Source organism: Phoxinus phoxinus (assembly GCF_949152265.1).
Source record: "Phoxinus phoxinus genome assembly, chromosome: 15".
Lineage (NCBI taxonomy): Eukaryota > Metazoa > Chordata > Actinopteri > Cypriniformes > Leuciscidae > Phoxinus > Phoxinus phoxinus.
Genome location: NC_136890.1, coordinates 35,044,672 through 35,049,671, shown reverse-complemented (window position 1 = coordinate 35,049,671; position 5,000 = coordinate 35,044,672). Strand labels below are relative to the sequence as shown.

Here is a 5,000-nt window from a genome sequence, read left to right as displayed (position 1 = left end):
CTGTGACGAATCTCAAACACTGTTTTCGCCTTCAAGTGACAAGTTTCGCGCGCTCTCCCTTTTGTACTGAGACAAGTGGAGCAAAAGTGAGTTGTGCATCTGTAGAGGCAGTGGGCGGAGCCGACATTAATATTCATGAGTTTCCCGGGCATGCGCGTGTCAAACTGCTCATTTTAGTTCACGCTCCTCATTTCTCAGCAGGTTTAATGGATTATTTCAAAAAAGGCGCGACCGTAAACTACAATTGTCTATCGTTTCGTAAAGTTCATAAGGTTTTTATTAGTTTGCCCGTTTTGGGCTTTCGTCAATGACTGAAGATTGCATTCACTTCGTGTAGGCTATTATAAAGTACAGAAAACTTCAACTCGTTCATTTCGTTCTGCTTTTCCTTTGAACAATGCAATGCTTTAAAACTAACTTTAGTTATCAACTGTTGAATGTCACTGCAATCTTTTTTTTTTTTTTTTTTTTTTACAAACAAGATATACATTTACAAAAAAATATCACAAGGTTTAAAGTTCCACTTTTACCGTGAAACCAAAAATTCCAGAACTCCTTAGATAGGCTATAGAATGTTCCAAATACATGAGCCAATTACCATTTAATTGATCTATTACTTCTGTTACCTTACCTTATGAAGCATTAAAACTGTGTCATCTCTGGAAATTACTGAAATAACATCCACAACCATATCAGTGGTCTAATAAACATTTTGCTCCATATACTGATGTTTCTCATTGCCATATTTTTTCTTTGACCTTATGTTGCACTGTGTACCTGGATGAATATGATGATCATTGATACAAATGGGCAAGAATTCAATCAATTGATCACAAATGACAGCTAAGACATTTATAATCTTACAAAAAAAATATAATAATTAAATAAATGTTGTTCTTTTGAACTTGCTAGTCATAAACAGTCCTGAAAACAGATGCTGTAGTGATTTCCATGCACACCTTATTAAGCAGCACAACCATTTTCGTCTGATAATAATCAGAAATGTTTTTGAGCAGCAAATCAGTATTAGAATGATTTCTGAAGGATCAAGTGACACTGAAATCTGGTGTAATGAGCTCTGCCATCACAATATATATTTTTTAAACATTAAAATAGAAAACAGTTGATAAAATATTTCACAATATTTTCAGATAAATGTAGTCTTGGTACCCTACTAATACCAAACTTTTGAACAGTAGTGTAGGCTATTATTATATCAAAACCAGCACAAGCACACTTTGTAATCAAAATATATATAGCCTATATTTTGTAATGTAATTTGGCCAGTAGGCCATGTAGCCTATATTTGTAAATATATATATATTTTTGTGAACATCAAATTGGTTGCTTATTCTATTCCATAAAATAATGTTAAATATTTCTCTCATGTACTTATTAAAGCAACATATTCATGCTTGTGTGTGGTCTTAAATTATTTGGCTTATTTAAATAAACAAGAATTTAAGAACAATCACACATATATTTAATATGTTTCCCTCTTGTAATTTATATGTTAGTCCATAGATACATTTATGCAGGTTTATTTCATTTATTGCATTCAACAAATGATAACAATTAGTAAAAGACACAGTTTTAAAGCCTCGCAAGCTACAATTTATACAACGAGTTACGTGTTATGTATAAAGGCCTATACACGAAGTGAATGCCTGCAATCTTCAGTCATTGAGGAAAGCCCAAAACGGGCAAACTAATAAAAACCTTATGAACTTTACGAAACGATAGACAATTGTAGTTTACGGTCGCGCCTTTTTTGAAATAATCCATTAAACCTGCTGAGAAATGAGGAGCGTGAACTAAAATGAGCAGTTTGACACGCGCATGCCCGGGAAACTCATGAATATTAATGTCGGCTCCGCCCACTGCCTCTACAGATGCACAACTCACTTTTGCTCCACTTGTCTCAGTACAAAAGGGAGAGCGCGCGAAACTTGTCACTTGAAGGCGAAAACAGTGTTTGAGATTCGTCACAGCAGATTCAAGCAGTTGTAGTTATGTACTTGTGTTTGTGCTAGAAATATATCCAAGACATTTGTGAGAAAATATTCTACAAGTGTGCAACTCTCATTGGATGAATGCACACACTGATTTGCGGATGTGCAACATTTCTCCGTGACTTCACATTTGTTGATGCGGGTGTGTGAATGCGTTTTGCACCATATTCACTGCAGCAACTGTAGCAAAAATGTGAGCGTACAAATTTCTTAATTTGTGATTTGTAGAATGGGATTTGTGCACCTGCAATGAAGAATTTGAGAATGTGTATCTGTTGTGTTGTGTTTGTTGGAGAGAAAAAAAAGTCTACAAGTTTGCAACTCTTAAAACATTTATCTCTGTGACTACAAATTCACTGATACACATGTGTGGCTATTGTCTACAACTACAAGTTCCACTGTCACAGGCGTTCAGTTGATTTGCACCAAAAATACCTTCATACACACACACACACACAGTCTCATCATCGTTCTGTGGTTATATTCACAGTATTTACAGTGAGTGTTTCATCATCTCAGCTCAAACTCTTATTGATCTGCTTTCTGCACTTCTTACGAATCATGAAGCAACTGAGACTGAGACTGAGCAGTATTAACCTTGTGCAATAACTAATGTTAATATAAATGTATTAGTAACTGTATGAACTATAATAATGTTGTATAAGTGTTGCTCATCCTGAGTTCATGATAACTAATATCAAGTTAAACGGATATTTTAAAGCTTTTGATATTTCCTACATGAGCATCATCCATCAAACATGATTCAAAAGCTATAAATCGAAGGAACGGTTAAATAATAATCATGTAGAAAGACGTTTTGCATCTTCACACACACACACACACACACACACACACACACACACACACACGCAGTATAATCCCCGTAAATGTCCCAGTTCCCGTGATGTCGCCCGAGCTCATGCATTACACATGCGAGTGAATCATGGAGATCCACAGCGTTCCTGAGCCTGTGATTTACACTGCGCTCCTTTAACATAATTGAGTGCAATTCATCAATAATTCAGGCTGAGCGGATCCTCCTGGCCTTGACTGAGGGAGTAAACACACACACACACACACACACACACACTGGTGTGACCAACAGCCATCAGTCGCGCTCAATGCCGTTCTCGTCCTCGGCTTTGTGTTCCTCAGACTCTACTCATTACAGTCTCATCAGAACGCAGAGAATCCGGCGCTGGCGTCTCCTGTTTATCTTTCCATTCTCTCGTCAACACACCATGAACAGAACACACACACCATGAACAGAACACACACACCATGAACAGAACACACACACCATGAACAGAACACACACACCATGAACAGAACACACACACCATGAACAGAACACACACACCATGAACAGAACACACACACCGTTCAGCGTTTTCCTGATCGCCAAACAAAAAATGGGGGGTTGGAGTGAAATCTGGACAAACCCAGCCGTTGGGTTACATTATATTTGCCCCCCAGCGTGTGGGTTTGTCCAGATTTGCCCCGAGATTGTGTTAACAGCCCAGCATGTGTTCGAGAGCGTTCCACTGAACATCAACAGTTGAGCTTCAACAAGACGATCCAGGGCTCTCGTTTATTAAACTGTCCTCACTAAAAGTTACATACGCCAAACCATATTCAGACTTATAAAGAGTGTGTATGCGCAACATCCCCAGTCAGAGGAAGAGTGTGTTCACATGCGTCTCCTCCCCGGAATATCCATATACGAGCTTACAACGCCTCGTTTACTATATCCTCATCTGCATATCATTTGCATATGCATATTCATCCGTGTGATCGCATGTTTAACGGTACGAGACATTAGGAGAATATGAGATGCGGATGTGCGTCACTTTACAATGCTAAAGATCATTTATAGACGATCCTTGCCTTGTTTTAGAATAAATAAATCAAATATAAAATACATTTCAGAGAAAGTTTTTCTCAATATTTTCCACTGACCAAACAACATTTTTAATTGCTTTATGCCTATTTTTAATGGAAACAGTGCATTATTGATCAATATTTGCATGACAATATTTCCTCTGCTGTTATCATGAGCAAACATTAAAACACAGACACTACTAATATCTCTATTTATTAGAATATACTCAATTTAACTTCTTGGTAATTATTTCATGCAGTTTTTATTTTAAGTGTTTAACTCAATTAAATGAGAATGGCATTTTAGTCTAAATGTGTATCAGATGTAAAACATATTGTATATGTAATAATGAATCGCGTCTCATCAGAACGCAGTAAATCCGGCGCTGCCGTCTCCGGTGTTTATGTTCTCAGTTCTCCTCTTCAACACACACACACACACACACACACACACACACACTGTTCAACGCTTCGCTACTGAGGGTTTTCACTGAGAATGACCCAGCTCAAACTCAACAGATCTCCAGTGTGTAATAACGCTGAGATTGATCCGTGTGTTGATGTCCAGATAACGCTGAACACCGAGGCCACGTGACTGTGAAACGCTAGAGGAGTCTGGGCTCGCTGGGCTCGCTGGGAGCGCTGGCCGTCCGCCACAGCACAGGACAACAGCAGAACACACAGCAGACAATGAGATTAACCAACATTATCGTCTTCTGGGCCACCGAATCAAAGCGTTCACCGCGGAGGACGAGCCTGGACTAAACGCTCGCAAACCCGAGCTGTGCCGCTGTCTCCGCCGCAGAAGTCTGTCAGATCGCGGACAGACACACCCTTCTCGACCCCAGGGGTCAGGGGTCACGGACACACCCTGCACGACCCCAGGGGTCAGGGGCACACACGACCTCGGGGTCAGCACAATACCTGTTACACGCTTAAACACGAATTAAGGCTCTTTATTGGCCTTCCATGAGGACAACAACTTTAACATCAATGGCACCACTAAAGATTCTTCAGAATATTAAAATGTTCTTTGTACTCGGAATAAATGTTTATTTTAGGAACTGGGGATGCAGAACGCAGAAACAGAAACACTGTTGAGTTGAG

At 39.1% G+C, this 5,000-nt stretch overlaps 1 protein-coding gene across 2 annotated transcripts in view; it reads right to left on the bottom strand.

Annotated features, from left to right (window-relative positions):
- sema6a (sema domain, transmembrane domain (TM), and cytoplasmic domain, (semaphorin) 6A) overlaps positions 1-5,000 on the bottom strand; it is a 124,409-nt gene that overhangs the window by 115,692 nt on the left and 3,717 nt on the right. The window lies entirely within an intron of this gene.